Source organism: Thermobia domestica, chromosome 8, assembly GCF_964235325.1.
Source record: "Thermobia domestica chromosome 8, izTheDome1.hap1.1, whole genome shotgun sequence".
NCBI lineage: Eukaryota > Metazoa > Arthropoda > Insecta > Zygentoma > Lepismatidae > Thermobia > Thermobia domestica.
Window position 1 is genome coordinate 294,473,149 of NC_137461.1, and position 8,707 is coordinate 294,481,855.

Genomic DNA, 8,707 nt, shown 5'->3' on the forward strand with positions numbered 1-8,707 from the left:
ACACAACCAATATCGTAGAAAATTCCTGGCCCAAAAGGGTGGTGGTGCAAATTGACCATTCACCATACTCGCCAAATCTGGATCCTCCCGACTTCTTCCTGTTCCTACGCCTCAAACTCGCGTTGAAAGGAAAGAGATTTGACGATATTCCAGACATCCAAGGAAACTTGACGAGGCTCCTGAGCACATCCCGATAGAGGACTTCTCAAGAAGTTTCCAGGACATGTATGGCAGTGCTCAGCGTTGCATAGCTGCGGCAGGGCACTACTTCGATGGACAGTAAGGTATGTTTCATTCATATTGTATCTACTTTTTACTTACGGGATTATTCACCAAACTTTATTGTCAGAGGTTGTAAATAAATAACAAAATTAAACAAATCATACAAAGAACTAAAAATATATATATACATGCTCTTTTCAAGAAAGTTACTTCTAAAATAATTCTATTTATGCATGACTGAAGAGAAAAGTCGGTTCCTGCTAGTCTAGTGGGTAGCGTTTGAGCCTCTAATGCACCTGATCTCGGGTTCGATTTCCGGTGGAAGTGCACTTAAAATTTTTATTTTCACTTTCATTAACCATCTGTCTTCTTTAGCCTAAAAGACGTACACGTAGGACGTTAAACTAAAAAAACAATTAAAAAACAAAAGCATGGGACATGCTCCCGTATTCTCATATTAGTCTAGGCATTGGGGCTTAAAAGTTGAATTCTAAGGACAAATCATGTAACAATTTGGCATCCGATATTTTTTGAATATATACCCATCACTGATCACAAAAATGCTGGATGCCAGAAAAAACACCTCACCGGAGGGGTGGGGGAGGAGGAGAAAGCCGAAATTTTAGCCGTTTCTATTATTCACTATATCTCCGTAATCGTTCGAACTAGAGCATGCAAACTTTTTTCATTTTGTTTGTCTAATTGTCTTCCAAAATTTAATTCTAGTGCATTGTTTTTAGCTAATTATAGTAGTTTTCTTATTATTTTCATTTTTACTCAGTATTGGTTGTGCGTGACGTCAGTTTTTTTAGCCACAGATTCTTTACAAGATCGAATTCGAAAAAATGTTTCCTTTAAAAGTTTTTCATCATTATATGTTCTTTCAAAAAATATACCTTACATTTGTGTAGGACTAATGGTGTCCGAATTAAAGACGCCTTTATTCTGTCGTGTGCAAAACTGATCACATAAGTCTGTCTATAATCTAATTAAAAATATCCAATTTTTAATATCAATTGAGGGAATTTTTGGAAAAAACCCTTGCCAAAACACAAAATTTCTCTGAAGAATGAAAACAGCTTTCTTTAGTACACATTATTAGAAACTATTCAAATCTGTTTCTTATACATGTCTCTGATACGTTCTAAAACATGCACAAACATACAGCTTTCTTTACTGAAAAAGAAATCTTGTTTTGAGAAGGGCTCTTTTGCTACAAGTCCTTCGATTTATGTACCACAATGGTACTGAGCGAAATAGAGCAGGGATCAGATTTCAAAATTGCCTTCAAGAGAGAATCATGAATAATTTACCATCCACGTTTTTTTTATATATATATTACCACCTTTCCCTCTTAATACGTACTGTAACAATAAGAAAAAAAAGCAAAAAATAAGATATGTCTAACACATTTTATACATAAATAATGAGTTTTTAAGCTGTTAAATCTTATTGACAGAAGAAGCACTTGCATATTATTAAGATTGTGTACAGTTCCTATAATACAATAAATCTATAATAAACGTAATAGAAGGAAACCATATACTTAAGAAATCTCCACACAAAAGAACAAATTATTTGACTTCTAGAATTAGTTCTGAATAATATTACGCCACTCTTATATCTCGAAAAGGATAAAGAAATTTGTGATGTCTTTAATGCATCATTCAGTCTTTTTATACTCGCTCGGACAACTACACATTGGAGTGCACAAGAAACGGCGATTCTTACATTTTCATTTCAAACTTGCACGTTCAAGTTTCTTTACAATGATTTTAAGTACAAACATTAAACTTTTTTTCACCTTCAAAGATCAACATTAAGAAATTCGCAAAAAAGGCTTCTTCTGAACTTCCGTTACATTTCACGAAATATTTTTAAGGTAAAACCATCAAAATTAATTTACTATTTATCTCATTACGTACAGAATGAAATTACGAAATTACAATTATTATTGGAAGTTCATGTTGTCACCAATTTGGAATATTTTAAAAGCATAACATGAAACGTCGTACATTTCCATAACTGTTCTCCAAGTGGACTTATATACAACCGAAGGCAGTTCTGTCAAGTTTAAGAAGAAGTCCAAAATAAGTTTCTTGAAATGAGCTCTTACACATAAAAATCGATTTTTGCTGTTGTAATGGTCTGTCTAATTGTAAGCAAGTTCATAAAAACCCAGAGTAGCATAATGACAAAAACTACTTCTCTTATTTGTTTTTTATTTTAAGAAGCTTGGTAAAATGAGTGCAGGGGCGCCGAATTCTACTTTGCCCCAGACACCGGAATCTCTAGCTACAGCTTTGTTCATATATTAAAAACTGTAAACGATGTTTTTTTTTTTTTTTTTTTTTCAATCCATTCAAACTCCCAAGGACAAGTTTTATCTCCTTCTTTAAGGCCTGCTATACACTACAGGATAGATCCTATGAAATTTCTTACCTAGATTTTTCCTAAAGTTGAAATGTCAACGTGTATGGGATCAGATTGCATGTCATTTCCTGAACGATCCTATAAGAATTTCCTGTTTAAAGCACGCTCTATTTCGGAAAGAAAATTCGTAAGATTTCGATTTAAGGAACATCAGGTAACAGAAAGTGAAAACAAATTTGTTGAGTTCAGTTGATTTTGAGTTTCTCCCCGCCAGCCGTATGTAGGTGAAAGAGCAAAAATACTCGATTAAATGCAGAGTGGTGCAGGGACTGATGAGTGATGAGCTATGTTTTGTTAATTTATCTTCTGATTTTTATGCTTTTTTTGGGAGAGGTGTGCAATATAGCGTCTGGTATCAATATCAGTAGGATAAATGGTAGGATTTCCTACAAGATATGTCGTAACATTTTTCCTCAGATGTTTCCTAGGACTTATCTCTTAGTGCAGTGGTTCTCAAACTTGTTGTTACTGCGACCCACATTAAACAATAAAAAGTATTCTGTGGCCCACCTACTTTAATTCAAATACACATTCCCATTCTACGTAATGGTAGTGTATTTCAAAGAAAGCAATTACATTTTGTAAATCATATCTATTAGGAAAAGATATACATGATATACAAAAAGTTATTGTATAGCAAAATATTTGTAATGCTGTTCATAATGAGACGCATGCGATGAATGTACTTGTTTTCAATATTTATTAATAACTGCATTGATATCCATGTTGATACGAGTTACTTTCAGCCTCAAGGAATTGGACACTTGCAGTCGGTTTCTGTATTTAGTCTTTATCCCCACGATTGCTGAAGACCCATCTTCAAATAAATAGAAAGAATTAAATTGGAGTAACACTTTCAAAGCTTCAGTAGAAAGTTGTGGATAGATTTGCTAAACGGACAGCCAAAACAATGTCAGCTTGAAAAAATGAAATGAAATCTTTGAGTTTTACGTCCCACGGTTATGCCGGTTAGGCTAAAGGAGACGGTGATGATGAGTAATGAATGAGATGGTGGAATGAAGAAAGTGGGAGGAAACGGAGAACCCCGAGAAAACCCACGTACGCGGTGTTTGTCCACCACAAAGTTCACTTGGAGGGGGCTGGGATCGAACCCGGGACCCCAAGCACCGGAGGTGAACGCTCTACCACTGAGCCACCGCGGCCCCACAATGCCAGCTTTTTGGGGTTGAAATTCACATGAAGTGAGCTATCTTGAGATAGGATGGTTAGTTTTTCATTAGCCTTCACTGATATTCAAATTGAAATGCTACTGACAAATGGGTTTGCAATCCACTTCTGTTGTTTACATTTTCCCGTATCTTCAAGGAAGTAACATTCAAAATGTTCTTTCAATGCCTCCAAATGTGCAGGTATTCCAGATATTATGGAATCGTCTGGATTCACTTGTTTTTCGATTACGAATGTTTGAAATGTTTAGAAAGAGTCATAATTGTTGTTTTCAATGTTACTCTTCCACAAGACTTCTCCAGGAAATTAAAGAACATTGAACTACTCATTTTAAAAATTAAAAATATTTTGTTTTTACAAACATTAAATTTCCCAATTTGCTAGCAGGAGGTATAAGGAGACAGCTGTACTTATTCCAGTTAGTTCAATAACAGTCCGTATGAAAGCTTAACATGGAATTTAATTTGGAATGTTGTAAACACCCCGAGCGACCACGAATGTTACAAAGTTAAGCTTTGATGTTTATTTTAATAAAGCAAAATGTAGCTGGTTTCTTTTATCGTATTGTAATGTAAATTTTTGAATATAGAGGCCATGTTGGTAGGAGAATATCAATCAGTGATGATAGAACAAGTGTAACGTAAATTTCTTTTTCAATAACTTTATCTATTATATGAAAATATACGCATGGGCATAGATGGTTAAAGTGTTTCCATGGAAAGAGCTAACACTACTTCCGACGTAATGCCCTTTCCTGTGACAGATTTTGACTCACCCACTTTCTTTCCATCCTAACCCAGCATCTCTACTGACTATACAATAGGGCAGGGATTTGAGTAGCCACTTACTCTATAACTCATTAACAAATGCTTCCAATTTTCATTTTCTAAATACAGTGAAACCTCTACTAACGGACACCTCCCGTAACGGACATATTTTGTATTCCCCAAACACTGGAATAGGAAAAAGCATATTGACAAACCTCTCTAAAGCGGACACTCTCTAGTACGGACACGGACAGTCTTTTCTGTCTTTTATAGGTATTATATACCTCCGTATTACGGACACTTTCTCTAGAAACAAGTTAAAAAAATATAGTAAAAATTCATTTTTAGTAATTCATATGTGTCACCAGGGAAGCAATGTGACATTTAGCTTCCTCAACTGTCTGCTCAGCAACCCAGATGATGCGTCTCTGTTTATCAACACTCTCATGTCCTTTGCTTGCATCCCACTCCCACCCAAGCTGTTTTAGACACAAAAGTGATTGACAATTACCTGCCGTTTGGGATGACATGCTACTGTTCCCTCTGGAATCTCTAACCAAGCAGAAGACAAGTCTTTTTGCCCGCGGGTACGCATATTGTCTCAAAAAAGACACTTCTGAACTGCAATTAATCCACAAATTAAAGCGACATACTGAAAACGTAGTAAGTAGTGATAAGTGAAACTATAGCATCTTATTTCAGTGTCGTGCCTCGAACATTGAGTATTGGATGGCGGAGGATAATGCAGGTACCATAACATTTGGTAATATTCGTAAATGCACGATTCATGCAAAAATATATTTTTTCTAATTACATATCACCTTGATTATTAATTTACGTAAGAAAATATTGAAACCTCTTTAAGGCGGACACCTCCCTATAGCGAACAATTTTTCATTCCCCACGGCTGTCCGCTTTAGAGAGGTTTCACTGTAGTACTTTACAACATATGTTTCTCCATCAAAATAAAATTTTCATAATTGAAAGGAAAAACTTCTCTCGACCCACCAAAAAACAACACGCGACCCATCAATGAGTCGCGACCAACATTTTGAGAAACACTGTCTTAGTGTATAGCAGGCCTTACTCTCTATTCAAACTGGAAGTGTTTCAAATTAACGATTTTTGTTTTCAGCATTTATCTCCATAGAAGAAAAAAATAATGCCTGAGAGAAAAATGAAATGAAAATGAAATATTTCTGTATAACATGCCGCGATTATGCCTGTTATTCTAAGGGAGACGTAGGAGAATCCGTGGAATGAGAATGCGGGAGGAAACGGGAGTACCCTGAGAAAATCCACGGACACGATGTTGTCCTACTTGGACAGGGATCGATCTAGAGACCCTACACACCAGCGGTAAACGCACTACCTCTGAGTCACTGTCTCCATTTAGAGAGAGAGAGGGAGAAGGTAGAAAATACCTCCTTTTAAAGAGGAATTTTCTGAAAATGTTGGGACACAGTTCGTTTATTTTAAACGAAGACTTGATATGCCAAGTTTCATCTTTTTAAGTTGAGAAGAGAATCTTGAGATACTCAATTTTTCGCATAAATTTTGAACCCCCTTTAGAATACGATTTTAAGAAAAAGTAACATGATAAGGATCAAGTCAGTGCCAAAAATCATCAAAATTGGTCAAGCTCTCTAGAAGGAGCTGCGGGACAAAAATCGGTGCATTCATTTCTATACAGGGTGTTTCAAAACAACACCGACAACGTTTGGGAGGTGATTCCTGACACCAAGATAAAACAAAATTTATAGACCAACCTGAATGCAGAAATCCGTCATTTCGATGTAATAGGCTGCCGAAAACATGAAAAAAAAAATTAAATTCAAAGGTCCAATACTATGGGACCTACCATAGTCGGGACAAAACTTCACTTATGAACTATATGTGCCCATTTAAATATCCTGCCGTACTTCCGCAACAATTTTTATAGAGGTAGTTTGGGAATGCTTCAAATTATATGCCCGTAGCCAAACTCCCTCCATAAAAATTGCTTCGTGAGTAGCTTAGGATTCTGAAACATGAATTTTTGGATAGCGCACATACTAGTTTCTAAGTTAAGTCTTGACCTGACAAACGGTAGGTCCCATGGTTTGGGAGTTATCGACCTTCAAAGTTCATTTTTTTCATGTTTTCAGCAGCTTATAACTCCGAAAGGAAGCATTTGTGCACCCAGGTTAGTCTATACTTTTAGTCTTATCTTGGTGTCAGGAATCACCTCCCAAACGTTGTCAGTGTTGTTTTGAAACACCCTGTATATGGATACATTTATCAACATATTAAGAACTATTAATATGCATGTATGCAACTAGCTTTACTCTTAGTTGGAAAATATTAGGAGACCGCTGTTTATCCATACATGTACAGCGCATGATCAATATTTCGTTTCCTTGCCTGGCACATACGTAGAACTTGTGGTGTCAGTCGCTAAGCGAGCAATCCTTGATAAGTTCTACGAAAAGCACGTGGCTTCGATTCCGGGACGGAATAAATGTCAATGAAGAATATGTGACATGCTAAACGTTGATTTCCGTTTAAATCATGTGTGTTACGAAATCACTGGTGCTTTTCCTTCGCCATATGTGTCTAGTTACTTGTCTTAAGAAAAGAAAAGTCTTGCGTAGATTATGGATAAAATTGGACGTCAAAGTCTGCAGAAGAGTTTATTAGATGGTCAATTTCTTATTTGTATGTCGTAATTAGAAGAGTCATCCACGAGATAATGATGAACAAGGAGAAGTCAGATTAAGTCGTTGAAAAAAGCTGATTGGTTGATGGCGCCAGAGTACTTCCGTCTTTGCCTCCAATTCAAAGAACTCAACTTAGCGAACTCTCTTTCCTCGTTTTATATATATTTGATTAAGGAGGGGGTACAGAATAGCTGGCTGATAGAATGATCACGTTTTGCGTGGAATATTCTAGGTTCAATCAGGGGCGAATCCAGGACGGACTTCTGGGGCGGGCGGTTGGTTGTGATACTGTTACTTAGAGCTACTTTTAAGAGCTCCAAACTTTGGGATGGGTTTTATTTATATATAAAAATAAGAAAGTTTCCTCTTCTGGGGGGCAATTGCCCCGATCTCCCCCCACTGGATCCGCCCCTGGGTTCAATCCCAGGGTAAATAAAACGATGATGAACAACATGGTTGATATTTCGTTTTCTAGGGTAGTGTCTCTCAAGCTTTTTTAACGTAGGATCAACATTTATTAGTCATAATGTTCTTTGGTTCACTCTAGTATTGTCTCATTCCAAAGCATTCTCGTTTCGAGGGAGCATATGTTAAAATACCAGTATACAGGGCTGGCTCTACCATATGTGCAACACATGCATTTGCACAGGGCGCCAAAATCTGTAATAACTATATTATTTAAAATAAGTATTTCTTGTTGGAAACAGACTTCATGATGATAGAAGTTAAATTTACTAAGCTGCCCTTCTATTTGAATACTACATTCATAAATCATGTTTAGGTCGCATTAGTTTAAGATCACATTGACAATGCTAAAGCAAATAGTCAAGTAAATTCCAGTATGATTTACTTAATTGTTGTCAATTACAAGAATTAAATTTCCGAACAGTAGCGAACACTTGTTCCATTTAGTAAGTTATCACACTTTTCATATGAGAAACAGTCTTGTCTTTATCACAAACAAGTTCCTTATCATTGAAGGTGGAAACAAGTTGTTTTTTTTAATATAACGTTTTTAGCAGATGTAGAAAAAAAATCATGAAATAAAGATAAAAGAGGTGGTTGCACCGGAATTGTAAACGGATATATTGAGATCGAAGGTCGATATTGAATTCTATAAAAAGGATTACTATTTTCCCTCTCAAGTGTGTTTTGCTTATCGTTTACTAATATTATATGTTATTATTTAATGAGAAAAACAGACACAACGAGATTGTATTTGTAGTGTTTAGGCGTTTCTGAGTGCGAGTGTCCCCTTTCGTTGTTCATGATGGAGTAGCATACTTAAAATTGTGACTTTTAAGATTTGTTTTTTCTGGAGATAGGGGCCGGCAAATGATGTTACTGCACAGGGCAGCGAATACCCTATAGTCGGCCCTGCCTGTATACTTATGTTTT